The sequence below is a fragment of the Thunnus thynnus genome, chromosome 11, assembly GCF_963924715.1.
Source record: "Thunnus thynnus chromosome 11, fThuThy2.1, whole genome shotgun sequence".
Lineage (NCBI taxonomy): Eukaryota > Metazoa > Chordata > Actinopteri > Scombriformes > Scombridae > Thunnus > Thunnus thynnus.
In genome coordinates, this window is record NC_089527.1 from 6719721 (window position 1) to 6735508 (window position 15788).

The 15788-nt window shown below is 37.8% G+C and overlaps 1 protein-coding gene across 2 annotated transcripts in view; it reads left to right on the top strand.

Moving 5' to 3' along the window:
* The first annotated feature begins 1263 nt into the window (after positions 1-1263).
* LOC137192352 (nck-associated protein 5-like) overlaps positions 1264-15788 on the top strand; it is a 98163-nt gene continuing 83638 nt past the window's right edge. Inside the window, exon 1 of one of the 2 annotated variants that reach the window (XM_067602951.1) lies at positions 1264-2506. The gene's annotated coding sequence lies outside the window, so the exon portion shown is untranslated. The remainder of the gene's footprint in view (positions 2507-15788) is intronic. The other variant, XM_067602950.1, reaches the window with a different exon arrangement.

Below are 15788 nucleotides of genomic sequence, written 5' to 3' on the forward strand. Positions count from 1 at the left end.
ATTATTAATAACTGGGACTATATGGATGTGGCACAAAGACAAGTTTAAAAAAAAAAAAAAAAAAACCCACTGAAAAATGTATAAGAGCTGTTTAATTTTGCAAAAGAAGCGACTGATTCCAGAGCCAATAACCGCCTAATCTACATTCAGAGAGTGGGTGCTAATCTGTTAAGCTTTGCACACCAACTGAGTTAGCATGATTCACAAAATCTTCCAGTGAGATTGGTATGCTTTGGCGTCAGTGTCTGAATTTACTATCCTTTCATCATGTTGTGTAATTTTTTTTTTTTTTTCATTTTTCTGCATTTTCAGTTATGTAAGGTTTCCCTTTGAGGCAGAATCTGTGCAGTTTTCATCAATGTGTGCGCGCTTCTTTGGATAAGTCTTTTGTATGTGATCCAGCTGAGGCTCTTAGTCACACAAGCGACGCAGCTGTGCAGCTTCATCTCATGCGTACTGTACATACAACTCTCTCTTTCACACACACACACGTATCCTTTCTCTCTCCTCTCTGCTGTCTTCCTCTCTTTTCTGCATATAGACACACATGCCTTTACTCTATATGGATGACACACACACACACACACACACACTCAGCCTGCCAGGCTTGAGAGCATCAAGGCCTAATCTAGGTCACAGCATAAACCCAGAGGTATCCTGGTCTCCACACACACACCCACACACACACTCATATGCATGCACGTTTTTAAATTTGCAACCCCGATTGCATATCTCGCTCATAAAATCCATTTTGGCTTTGTTGGTTTTCCCTCAGCAAGCTGCATCAGATTTTCAATTTGACAACGTCACCTCCCAGGAAATAAACAAGACTATAAATAAAACAAGTGAATTTCATATTTCCCCAAAATCCCCTCCCTCCTATCTTCCTCTCCTTCCTCTCCCTCCCGAATAACCTCATTGGTTATATGACTCAGTCTTATGATTGTCACAAGGCCATCATTTCCTTGATTAATTAACTGCACTTTGCTAACATTCAACAGCAGATTCACTGAATGAATGAATGATGCCGATGACGGTGAATACATTTATGTGTTTGATGTTGGAATAAAGGAATAAAGATGTGTATCTTCTCCCTGCATGCTGCTGCGGTTAATGTGCATCCTCGCTGCAGAAGCACGATAGGATTGCTTTGATATGACTTCGCCTGACAGCGTATCATCCGAGATGCGACCAAGTGTCACAGCACAGAAATAGAGGAGCTTATTTCTTTACATCAGTCTCCAGCTTTCTATAAATATTCCAAGGCTCTCTGTTCTCTCTCTCTCTCTCTCTCTATCTCCCTCTTCCTCTTTCTTTCTGTCTTGCTGCTTTCCCTGTTCTCCCCCCCTCCCTCTCCCTTTCCCCCCCCCCCCCTTCTCTCTGTTTGTCCATTTTTTTCCTACACTCACTGCCTCCCATATCTTCTCTTTTCCCTCTGCTCCTGTCGTATAATGTAGAGATGTTTCTCTTGTCTGTCTAAAAAGAAGAAATAGTGTTAAGCTGGAACAAGAACACTCTTGTGCTGCAGAGGGTTTGTTTTTTTTTTTACCCTCTGCTGGTCCCGCAGAGGGCAGTTTAAGCTGATCTTATCATCACAACATATAGAAATCACCTCCCTCTTCCCTCTCCTACTTCACTGCCCCACAGATTCGAAGTCCAGTGTGACAATTAATCTCATCTAAGGCTGCTCAAGGATTCAAAAACAGGAACATTTACAAGAAAAGAGGCCAAGCAGATATTAACAAAAGCAGCTGCCAGTTAGACGCTGCCGCTGTGCCCAAAAAAAAAAAAAGCAAGTGCACAGTGCTATCCTCTCCTAACCTATCGGTGTGGGAAGTAAGCGTGCCACCTATGAAGTCAGCAGTCCCCAACCCCCACCCTGAACACATGTTCAACATCCTCTGGGCACGGGCTGAGCAGAACACTGAGACACAGCTGAGAATTAGAGGGGGAGAGAGAGAGGGAGAGAGCAGCGAAGTGGAAACATGGGTGAGCATCAGAGAAAAGACAGAAATAGAGCGATAAAGCCGTGAATTAGGCAGAGGCAGAGAGGAGGAGGAGGAGGAGGAGGAGGAGGAGGAGAAATAGTGACAGTGCAGGGATGCTTCGTGCAGACAAGGTTATATTCTCGTAGCAGAAAGCTCCTCTCGTCGTGTGTGGATGTGAGAATCTCATGGATTTTCCCCTCGTCTGAGTCTCAGTGGAATTGACTGCATCTGGATCCGAAGCAGCTGCGGACGGAGGATGCGACCGTGGATGCTGGATGCTAGGATCCATGTGGGCCTGTGACGTCTGCAGTCCCCTCCGCGGCTACCTTCTTCCCCATAAGGATGGCTCCAGCGGCAATGACCCAGATTGTGGAGTCCTGGCTCTTCGCTCTGCGCTGCTCCTCGGGTGGTCTGTGAATGTGATGCGGACAAGGCATGCTCTACCTCTCGGCGGAAACCTCTCAGCCTGACGCCTCTGCTGACATCTGTCTCCGTGGATACACACAGCAACTGCCAGGGTAAGGATGCACTGCACTCTCAAACATCAGGGCTTTGTATGTGTGTATATGTGTGTGTGTGTGTGTATGTTGTGGTCTCTGTATGAATACATTACAAATCACTACAACCATGTGGATGATATTTCTATTCCTCACACATGTGCATGCTCCTTCTTGTTGGACACATAAGCAGAGAAACAGTTTTGAAATGATGGTGAACTGATGCCATATTGTATGCATTCAATACGCAGAATAGCTCCATGAATAATGTATGATCTGGGAGATATCATGGTGAGCAACAGGTAACTGCGAAAGTAGGCTAGGATGGCACAGGAAGAAAAGACCTCAATACATTATTTATTAAAGTCCTGTTGGTTTCTGAAAGCATTTGGCTTTAGTCTGAATGATGGACATAATGGGGGGGTGGGGGGGGGGGAGGCTTTTTGTTCCTTCATAATGGGAAAGATAAATATTAATAATTTAATTCATCAGTCCAGTTCAGACAAATTTAACCTCAGTCTGGTCAATTCAGTTCTCATTCAATGTCCTCAAAGAAGTCGATTAGACACGTCAGCAGTCTTCCGCCACAGAAAACAGTAGTGGGTGACATTTGATAGGAGGTCGGGCACTTTGACTAAAGGTCAGACTGAGGTCAGTAAGCTTTCTCCTTTCATTTATTAATGACATGCATGTCTTATGACGGCAAGTGGAGAAAACTGACTTCATCCTCTCAGCTGCAAATCTATATTTCACTTCTTTTTCTGCTCGGATGCTGCTTAATTAGCCAGGAAACTTCAAAAAGACATTTTTAATTCCAGGGGGATTGTTTACCTGAGTAAAGATGAAATATATACTGTTATTATAGTAGATTGTAAATCTGCTGAAGGTAATCTTATCAGTATCTGCTGCCTATCAGGTTCATACTTGTACATTTACATATATGTACGTTGGTGAGTCGGCTCACGATTTTAGAAATTCAGGACCTGAATCGTGTCACTTTAAAGATGTCTCAGCCTTTTTACTCATTTTGTTCAATATATTTTATTAACATAGACATTTTTGGTAGGTTTTACTGATTTATCTCCACAGGTTTTCTGTGCCTCTAAAATGTATTTAATGCCTTTGTTAAATAATCACCTCACATCTAAAAAAAATGGTAAATCTGCAGGTAAAGACTGAGACTGAATACTGTGGTCCAAATCTTGTTTCTGGATCAAATATTATCATCAATAATCTGACAGCATCATGATTGACATCTTAAAGAAGGTGCCACCAGTGCTTCAAATGTTCAGCTCTTATGTCTTATTGCAGTTTAAGCCAGCAACAACATGAATCCAAATCTGCACCAGATTTGTCTGGTTTGTGGGTATAAATGTGTCACAGTCATGTCAAACATGGCTCCACCTCAGACTGATGCTACACAGCATCTCCAGAGCTGAGCTACAGACCGTCCACTGGTCACAAAAAAATCATTTTTCACCAACAAGTGTCTTGTGCTCTACTGCAAGCTGTTTGGCTTTATCTCATCTAGCTTGGCTACAGTATAGATGTGTAGATGTGTTATCATTTACATACATAGTAGCAGCAGAGGTCTAATCAATAAATCAATCAAACTTTACTTGTATAGCACCTTTCATACAGTTAATGTAATTCAAAGTGCTTTACAGATGACGGACAAGCTGATAATAAGATGAAAAGCTGAAAAAAAGATGAATAATAATAAAAATCTGTGATTTTTGGTCACTTTTTATCTTGTATTTGGAAAATGCACAATGAAAAAAAGTAGATGTTTTGTTATGAAAAATATTGTTTAATGGATTTTTGGTAAATACATCATTTTGGCTCACTGTATATAATTGAAGCGCTGTTGTTGTTCGTCTGTCTGTTTGTTTGTGGCCTGGGATGGGGGGAGTGATGAAATGTGTGGACTGCGTTGCTTATAGTATCTACAGTTTGATAAAATGGAAAATAGTAATAAAAGATATATTGTAACAAAAAAAATAGATCTAAAACTAAAAATACCTCCTCATGGTTTTATGCCTCCGCCAACCAGTCAAGTTGGAGTTTTCATCCATGTCTGTCCAGACTCATATAATATTTGTAGTGAAGACTTTGAAGGCGTTTAATAAAAGGTATTTTCCTTGTATGTGTTCACATGTTCGGCCATTAAATCAGATTCTGATAGAACACAAAGTTGTTGCCATGACAGTAAACGATGCTTCAGGTATGAATGTTGCTGCAAAGAAGCTACAAATTCTAAAACATGGAGGCTTCACACACATCTTCAACCCGCCAGCAGAAATATGGTCACAATCTCCCCTTCTGCTCCTGAGATATGGCGTTGACTGATGGTCAGAAAGTGTTTTTGCAGAATATTACAATGTCACAGTGAAGTTGACCTTTGACCCTTTGGATATAAAATGTCATCACTTCATCATTTTATCCCATTAGACATTTGTGTCAAACTTAATAATTAGCATAATTAATTAGCATATGACTTCTTGAGTTATGGCCAAAAACGTGTTTTGTGAGGTAACAGTGACCTTGACCTTTAACCTCTGACCACCAAACTGTAATCAGTTCATCCTTGAGTCCAAGTGGACATTTGTGCCAAATTTGAAGAAATTCCCTCAACATGTTCCTGAGATATCGCGTTCACGAGAACGGGACGGACGGCCTCGGCTGTCGCTGGCGCGGAGGCGTAATAAAGTAAAACCGATACAAGACAATGACAGTTAAAACATTTTACAACATAAACACAATAAAATAAATGATTAAATAAAATAAATAATGGTCATAAAATATTCTAACCAGAAGAGGTTTTAAGTTTACATTTAAAAATATACAACACGAATACTGGAAAGGTCTTCACAGAACATTAAGTACTGAATTTATATCTCTAAACTTGGAGACTCTTTTTATCTGGGTCTAGTTTTGTTTGTGAAACAGAGGAGGGATATAAAGCTGCTGCAGGCCCTTTTGGCAGCAAGTAAAAAAATCGATCACTGGCTAAATCCAGTTAACAGTCAGCTTACATTAGAAGAGTAGCGCAAAATTATTTTTGACATATTTAAAATGGAAAAGTTGACGTACTCTTTGAGAATCCAAAAAGACAAATTTCATCAAATTTGGGATAAATGTACTGAATTTATAACTCCAACGTGAGCAGACTTTATATGACTCTACTAATGTTTCATGCTCCTTTCCTCTTGTTGAATAGCAGAATATTAAGCTCCCTTGTTTCTAATGTATATAGTTTAGTACCTAACAGAGTGTGAAATGAGCATATGTAGGAAAGTTAAACAGGTAAATTGGTGACGGAGTGAAGTAGAAGTATGTGTTTGTTGAATATATGTGGTCATATGGGTGAATACAGATATGTATGTGTGTAGATATATAACACCTGTATATGCAGGACTGCATATAAATGTTTATATACAGTTTGTCTTTTCTGAATAAAAGTTAAAAAGAATAAAAGAATGATATCAACATTTTTAGCTGCTCTCAGCTCAAAACATCAAAACTAAAAGCTGCCTCAGCAAAATGCAATAATCCTACAACACTAAACTAAAAACACATTTTAAAAAGCATCCAGCAGTCTGGTTATCATGAGAGAACATGCGTGATGCTGTTGCTTATTAGCTGAACAGAAAGACTCCAGCTGAAAGAGTTAACATGAGAAGTGGTTCAGTAGAGAGCTGACGCAAATATGACAGCTGTGAATTACAAATGAACCAAGGCACTGTCCAAAAAAATTACCCCCTCAACATGCCATTACACTTAGGGGTCAATTGTCAAGAAAAGAAGACATCTGAAAAGTATTATTGTATGTAGCGACACGGCTGACTTGACCTCGACGTCTAAAAAGAGGCCTTTAAACAGGAATGGATGTACAGTAGCTCAAGGCAGGGGGATAACCATTGTCTGATGCGGCATCTATTCCATGTTTGGTGCATTGAAGCAGTTAGTCTAATGCATTCGATTGGGAGACTGGATGAGGGCATTGTGCAGCCACATAAAAGGGGTCAGCAGTAGCCTAAGGGTTAAAGAAATGTTTTGACAGGGAGGGCTATCGCTTGAGTCTCCATAGTGGTCAGGAAAACGTGAGTAAGAAGTGAGTAATGCCTCCCTTTCCCAAAAAAACAAGTATAGAGGGGCTCTTAAGCTTGAAATAATCTATATTTTTGATACTAACGTTGAATCAAATAACTGCAATGTGGAATGACACTCTGCAGCTGTGATGTTGTTTAGCTTATTAGCCTCTTTTAGCTTATTGTTAAAGTACACAAAAAAGACTGAACAGTCAGCAAATGGCAGATATTTTTCTCAGAAGTTGATTGAGAGCAAATTAGAGCTAAAACAGACTAAATATTGACTTAGGTGGACACAAACACGACTCCAAATGAATGATAATTGTTTCTCTGTAACTGCTGAATGAGTAAACAGGCGACTGTTTGCTGCTAGCACGTTAGCATAACTGTTAGCTTGTTTCTGTGTTTTTCCTTTTCTGTTTTAACTCTGTCTTTAATGTGTTTTTAAAAACTGAAACCTTGAAAACACAGTTCTCTTCATGAGAAGCCGTACAAATGCATATGATACACAAGAGAGATTTTAAGCCATACTAACATAGAAAAAGATGGATTTTTTAAAAAGTAAATAATAATAATACTAAGAAAAAACAAAAAAACTTTGTCATTAAGCAAATTGGTGTCTCCATAGAGGGTTTGTCTGTATTCTGTTGCTATAATCAAGAGGAATTAACAAGAGTAAATAGGTCATTAGAAGTAAAGGTGGTTGTAGTTGTTGTATTTATCAATATTTCAGTTTCTAGTCTGGTTGAAGTGATTTATAAAAAAGGTGACCATATACAGAATTTACCCTTGTGTCATTTTAATGAAAATATTATTAATTATTATTGATAATGAATGACAATATAGTAAAACACAGTTGTAATAATATAAAATATGTCTACACAGGAGCAGTTATAATCACTGACAGATACTGTACATTTATAAACACCTATATATGTTCTAATATATGCTTATAACTGCGTTATAGCGTGTTATAAACCATATATTAAACGTTTATGTTGTGCTTACTAATACTAAATAGGGGGACTCAAAGTAAAGTGTTACCCAGCGACTTTAAAGATGCAAATCATACACACATATTGCATTGTTATTGCTGACATGTTGGCAAACAGAAGCCAATTATTACATTCCAACTAACATGGAGAAAAAGTAGCAATAATTTGGGAGTTGTGGTCACCGAGTAAACGTATGTATTCACTCTCCAACAAACTCAAAAGGAAAATGTTTATCTTGCTATGTGTTCGACTTTCTTCACCAGCTAGTTGTAGTAGTGCACAATGAGTTTATCTGAGGTTTATTTTCACTGCTAACGGACCCGCTCGGGCTGATGAGAGCAGCTCATAGTGAATCATTGACCATAAAACCAGAACAACAAGCTACTGTAAAAGAGCCGAAAAAAGGTATGTAGGGCTGCTGCAGAGTTGGATGATTTCTCTGAGGGTTTGCCACTGTAAGTCACTGTCACACTAGACAAGTTATTTAATATATTAGTTTTTCTTTGCATATTTGCTTTATTCAATTGTACAAATTAATTGGTGATTGGGTGGTGATGGTGGTGATGCTTTAAATGCTGTTTAAGGGGCTTTCCAAAAACGACAAGAAGAAGAACTCTAGATAAAATATAAAATGCTGCAATTGTGCAATGTAATACTGATAAATTTACTCTTAAACTATTAATATAAGTATTGACCTGCAGTATCTTGTACGGTTTAAGTCGAATTTGAACGTTCAGCAGGGTGACGCTGAGAGAGAGACATGTGATTAGCTGAATCATTCCTTAAATAAATACATCTGTAATAAATAGCTCTTCATCAAAGACTGAGTTTGACTGTTTTGCTGCAGATCCAGATTAGAGACAGAAAACGACAGAATGGAAACAGCATTTCAGTGAGTTAGAACCTTTGCAACATCAAGGACGCATAAAAAAGAGCTGTGTGCTAAAAATATCTCGACCAGGGACTATTTATAGACTGAAAGCAGAGAGGGATGCATAAAATTTCCATGTTTACCAGATAAATTAAAACCTTCTCAAACACTGACCTGAATTAGCTGAGTGACTTAGTGAATTTGAGTATATTTGGTTTTTCTGGATATTTCTCCATCAGATACACTATAGTGGTGTTTTGTCAAAGAAGGCTCGGTGACTTTGACCATTTCATCAAATCACTGTATTTGTAATTTAGTTTTATTCATTGTTGTTTTAGCTTCTGTGCATATTCAGAATGAGCAAATCTGTCTTTTATGAATTATGAGTCTTCTTGGTGTTTAGACAGTGTGACAGATGTTATTGCAGATACGGTTGTATATGTGTTTTGTTTTACACATCCCCCTGCCACATTTACTGGCCATGTGTTTTCAGGTTTGTACATACAAAGAGCATAAAATACTCATTACCCCCCAAAACCACCTACTGTAACAGCACTTTGCAGGTTCCTCACCTCCAGGTGGTAGGCCACTACATCAGACTAAAGCTGAGTATTAAAATAGAGTCAGGGAAATGGACTAAATATGTAGAATATCTCTTTTTTGAAAGGGGACACAAGATGCTTTTTGTGATTTTTACTTATCTTAAACTGTTATGATGTCAGATGTCTGTGTTGAATGTGGTCAAAGATCCAAAACTTGAGGTGAATGTATGTAAAAATACTCCCTGCAGGTCAAAAGCCAGGGCTTCAGCCTGCTCTGAACACTTTACAAAGTTACCTCTACTTCCTCCTCGAACTGACATCAGATTGTTTGTGCATGCCTACAAACGGCCGTCCGTTCAGTAGCCTTTGTTGCTAAGGTTGTTGCTAAGGTTGTTGCTAAGGTTGCATATTCCGGATCAGATTTTGCTCAAACATGTACGGTTGTATTTGAGAAGTTTCTATTTTGAGTAAAAAACAAGAAAAAGAAGTGAAATCCTGATACTACTGTTTGTTTATGTAGCCTCCAGAGCCGCTGTAAGTTAGCTGAGAGGCAGCTTCCTGAAAGTTGACCAATCAGAACAGAGTGGGCTCATCGGGAGGCGGGCCTTAAAGAGACAGGAGCTAAAACGGCCTGTTTCAAACAGAGGCTGAACTCAAGGGCTGCATAAAGGGCCAGTATAAAATAAATAAGGAGTTTTTTGAATTGTAAATCATGCAAAGATATTCCAGTAGAGCTCCAGAATATAAATATAGACCTTGAAATGTGCATAAATATTCAAAATGTAATAGCATAATCTAAAGGAGTTGTAGCAGTAGTACATAAACTAAGACATTAAAGGTAGAAACTCAAGAAAGAAATAGGTTTCAGATTAACACAGACATACTCTGTCTGAAAGTGACAAAAATACGTAACAGAAGTCATTTGGGTTGTTTATTCTTCTGGTGTACCAGCTTGATGTATAAATACCTACAAATTTCCTGCACTACTCATCTCCCAGTGCGAGTTGTACAATGCAGTCACAAGACTGGCTCGCCAGTATATCAGCAGGATGTGATTTGGGGGGAGAAGTATGTATTCATTAAATACCCAGGGGGCAAAAATCTCAGTGAGGCCCTGTCCTAATTCATTCTAACATCAATGCCAGAGGCTGAACTGCTGCCTTGATTATACCAATTTACCCTCCCTCCCACCCAAAAGGAAGACATGTAATTACACTATTTACACTGGAGTGCTTTCCTCTCTGAAAGGACCCCAAGTAAGCACACGCCAGCTTCGTTTTTCTCGTGCGTTTGAGTCATTGTGATTGAAAAGTGCAATAAATGTCCGAGAGTTTGTCTTTGCGGCAGTCATGGAGGGAAACATTAACAGCTCTCATAGTACATTAAAGGCTGTAATAATAATGTCTCTTATGTGGACTGAATAATGTTATATAATGGGAGAGCAGTGGTCAGCGTAAGTTTGATTGTTACATCATAAAACATAGATGATTCAGGCCAATATCTTTAGCGTGTATAATAAAAATGTAATATTTATTGCATGTTCTCTCTCTTTCTGACTTCATGATATGATTCAGAGCATCTAAATATAGATGAAACTAATTGAGAGACTTTGTTAGAGTACATTTTGTGGAACTTACCCCCTATGTCATATCTTTAACAACTTTGTCTCTCTGATCAACTATTTCTAGAGTGTATAAAGCTCTTCTGTCATGTCCACCTCTGAGCCTGAACCAGATAAATCTAGGACGAGATAGGAGAGAGATTTGGGAATAAATCTGGACGTGAAGTTATGGAGCGACCTGCGCAGAGACGGGGTTACATCTACTCTGATTTCGCAAGGTTATTCAGTTAAACATTTTACATCACCTCTCTGCTTTAGATGTGGCTTAGATGAAGGTAAATTCCTATAGTTCCACCTGGTTTTGCCCCAGTATATAAATACATTTTGGCAGAGTGTATGCAGTATTTTATCACACATCCATGGGATTAATTTCCCAGTGGAACCTGACATTTTCCTGCTGGGTAACTTCACCAGCTTGCTCGTCATGGCAATGCTGTTAAAGGACGGGTTTATAATTTTTCAAGTTTCAGGTGTCCAAATGAACATTGAAATAGGTTTTTCTTGCTATAATCATTCCTCCTGTTCATACTGGCCATTTGAAGATATCGTCATAATGCACTTACAATGTTAGTAAACAGGGCCAAAATCCACAGTCCTCCCACTTGGTTAATGTGTGTCCAATATACACTCCATCGTGTTGTTTGCAGTTAAGTGCTGAGCAGGTGGGTTTTTAGAGCTTTTTCCTCTGAAAACAGCTTAAAACCGAAAACGTTGCTATGAGAGCGCTGAGAGTGAACCAAAACAGGGAAGTTGCAGCTAAACAATGAGCTGAAACTTGCTGTAAAGCTCCATAAAGCCGAGGGGAGCTGATCATTCTCTGTAGGTCCATCACTACGAGCCACGACCAACCCATTACTGATTGTCATTTCATACATGTTGTTATAAAAACATTGATTAGAGCCACTTTGAGAACACATATGTTCTTTGTATATGTAATATGTAATTTGACAACACATATGCAGCTCAAAGAAATGAGCTGCGAATACAGAAAACACAAGCAAACAGAGAAACGCTGTAAGTCGTACAGAACATAAGTTTTATCAGAGTCACAATAAGCAGAAGTTAACTACTTGTCAGTGATACTACATGGCTGCTTTTAAACCTCAAGACTCAGAATGTCTTGGATTTTTAAGTGCATGACGTATGGTTGGCTTTTTATTGATTCATTGATTGACGGTATTATCTTTCATTGTTTTTGTTTTTCTTAGTGGATAGGATCTGGACTAATGTCCTCTTAGAATGTGTTAGTGTTGTTGTGGGAATATGTTTTGTTGTGAGCTGTTTTGCACTTGTGTATCTTTTGTTATTGTGCATCCCATTTGGGGATTAATAAAGTTTCATCGTTTTGTCTATTTGCTCGTGTTGTCCAAAGCGTTGAGCTTTCTCAGCTATAGTTTTGTCATTTTGTCATCTAAATCATGAGGTGGAAAGTAAGATTTGCACTTGAGTTAATCAATCTTGAGTTACTATTCATATTATGCTACATCAGTACATTTCAGATGAAAATATTGTACTTTTTATTTCACTATATTTATTTTATTTTACAGCTAGCAATCATTGTTATGCAGTAATATAAACTGTATGAATGAATTTGTATTTTTGAGAAGAGATGCCCTGCCCACATGGGCTTACAAAACACTGCTTACATTACCTTCAGAGTCAAGAACAAAACAAAAGGAAAGCAAGTCAATACATGGTATTTTAGACACCTGTGTCAAACACACAAAATCAGATATAAACTTAACAAATTAAACATACTCATACGCTGATGGTAAGCATCCAACAAAAACTGAGCAATGCCAACGACCTTGTATGTAAACATGTACAAAATATATATAATCTGCATGAGTCCTGACTTTTAATACTCACTTGTTTTTTGTGGGTTTTTTTTTCGTGTAATAGAGTATTTTAGACTGTGGCTTTGTGTCACTATTTAGATCCTTTACATTTGAATGTCTATTATGAATGAAACACTTAATTTCACTGAATGACTGAATGACTGAATGAATGAAAACTACCACTGTGTTTAGTTTAGTAAGAACAAAACTGACCTCTGTTGGTAATTGTTACATTTGTACTCGGGCCAGTTGTTACCACTGTGTATATATATCAATAGAAAATGAGGTCTGAGAATAGAGACCTTTCAGTGTTGTGGGCTCATAATGTTGTGTAAATAAATGAGTCCTTTATTTGTCCCTGGGGACACATAGAAGAGGTTGACCTATAGAAACAGCATCACCATGGGTATATTTGAAGGCTTCTAGTGAGATATTCAATATTCAAGACATGACACAGTTACTCTTTACAAAATAATTAACAGCACAAAGAAGCCACTACAAGGATTTATTACAAAACGCGCCTAATTTTAAAAGTAAAATAACTAATTTAGGATTTCACACACAGATCAATGTATCTAAAAATAACACATCTTCTAAGCAACTCAAGACTACAGCAATTATTTTCATTATTGATTAATCTGATGATTATTTTCTTGATTAATCAATTTATTATTTTGCCAATAAAACCTCAGAAAACAGTGAAACTCTACTCAAGACATTTAAAGCAAGAACAAACCTTTTTCTATATCATTTCAATTTGTGTATTTTTCAAATAAGACCATTTCAGTTCTTTTTTTGACAAAATAGAAAACACCTTTACAGTCTGGATCTTTTCTCGTCAAGGTATATGTTCAATTCCTCTCAAAATAGACGTATTGTTAGAGAAAAGAAAGTCATATGTGGTGAGAAGTACCATGTGACTCTACCCTTTTCCTCTTTTCTACAGTATCTCTCCTTTCAGTTAGCGTGGCTCGATGGAGACACAGAAAAATAATTTTAAAAAATAACAATCTGGAGTCAGGTGATAAATTCAGATGATGCAAGACTGCAGGAGGAAAATGAATGAAGAACTCCATCTACTGGACAAATACTGAGAAACACATTCATGTTGCCACACAAGGCCATTAAATAAACAAAGTGTAAATAACTAGATTGAAATCTTTAACAGAAATCAGTTCAGGTTCAAACTTATGAACACACAAAATGTACAAAAATACGAAATAACAATGTGAATAGCCACATATGGGTAAAATATTTTAGCATTGCTTTCAGACTTTTTAATTTGGTGTCTATTCTGTGTTGTTGAAGTTGGACTAGATGGTTCTTCATGTCAATAGTATCAATTAAATCTAAAAACAAATCAGGTAACTTGATTGACAGTCTGGTGGCTACTTTTCTGGAAACCTAAAGGACAGTCCAAAAGATAGTGATGTAATCAAGGGGAAAAAAGAAACAAATGCTAGTTCAACTAAAGAAAAAATGTAAAAAAAAAAAAAAAAAAACATAAACAAGGTAGGACCAAAGATAAAAGGCTTTCATTGGTTACATGCTGTAACAAACTTGCTTGTGACACAGAGGGAGTCCATGCAAGAATATACTTAAAACAAATGACATTTATTAAAACTAAGATTAAGACAAAACAATCAATAATAAGGTGTTTAGAACAAACCAAAAGAAGATGATGCAGGGTGGATGTCAGCAAGAGAGAGACAGTGAGCACATGAGCCAGCTTTTATAGCCTGGCAGGCTCAGGTGAACCACATTACACCGATGACCCTCGACTGTCAGCCAGTTGCCAGAAGGCAGCCTCCGAGACAATGGGAGAGGCGTCACAATGTCTGCTTCACGAGACATAAAAACAAACAACCATTTCGACCTTGGTAAATTTGCATGATTTAAAGCAGGAGACATGGCCTTATTCTGACCTTTTTATACTTCAGATTAAATTTTTTAGATTAGATTCCACCTTGTCTTTGCACACAGTACGTACCAGTACAACAAAATGCATTTAGAATCTAACCAGTGCAAACAGTGGCAATTATATATAAATATATATAATATGTAATTAGATGAGTAAATGTACAGAATGAGCAGTATGTGCAGAATATTCAGGATGAACAGCACATCAGTGGTAGCAAATCAGAAGGGATGTGAATGTGATATGAATAGAAACCAATTAACAAGTACAGTGAAAGCATGTACAGCATTAATAGCAGCTGAACATACTAGATGAACAGAGTCAGTACAGTTAATTGACTTCTGTGAATGTCGGTAAGTTTACCATCAATACTAGTTTAGTTTTTCTTGATGTGTATGTGTGTTACTAGTAGTATGTACATGTATAATCATGTGCATCTAAGTATGCAAAAATGGATCCGTGAATGTACAGTGGTGTTTTTAATTTATTTATTCATGTAAGTTCTATTTATAGCCTGTTCTTATCTAGCACATTTCAGGAAGCTGCACATTCAATGTCTTTGTACTGCCGTACAATGACAAGAAAGGCATTCTGTTACTCTAGGAAGTAGCTATGCCATTTATAGTGTGCAATAAATAGACTGAACAGTATGTACAGTAGTTATATTGTGTAGTATAATCAGCAAGCAATTACATAGTGTACAGTGTAGAGCTTAGCATGATTTTGGCTGTTAGCTAGCTTGTTGTTGGCTAATGGTGTAAGACATAGGTGTATGCTTTGAATGTCAAAATGAAGTATCTTTTTTATCTTTTTTATTTATTTACAATAACTCAAACAAAACTACAACAAGAAAAATAAATAAATAAATAAATAAAATGAAGTATCTTAAAGGATTGTTTGATTATTTGGTGGCTCAGGCAGTATATCTAGTTAGTTTAGGATGCTAGTTATCTTAATGTGCCAGTTAGCTTAACAGGTTGTTTGTGCTTGGTTCATTTGGTGGCTCAGGCAGCATGTTAGCTAACATATTATTAGAATGCTAGTTAGCTTGATGTGATGTGGTAGACAGGATGCTTTGTTGCATGCTAAGGTGAGTTAGCTGAGGGTGATTGGCTGTTGCTTGGTGGTTGAGCAACATGCTGGTGGTGGTAGCAACATGCTTGTTAGCTTGACATGGTGTTAGCTGCTAGTAGTTGCTTAACATGCTGTAAGCTGATGATGTTAGCTGGTGATACTGTCGACAAAAGTTAATATAACCTGCTAGAGTTTGTGTTGAGGGTGCAGGTAAAGACTTCTGGGACGCCCGAACACTGTTGAGCTTTCTTGCTGTCATTGGCCCAATGCAACAAAACACCGAGGGTGCCCACCTGTTGACCTGACAAACACTTTCTTTTCTCTTGTAATTCAATTCAAGAGAGATTTCTCAT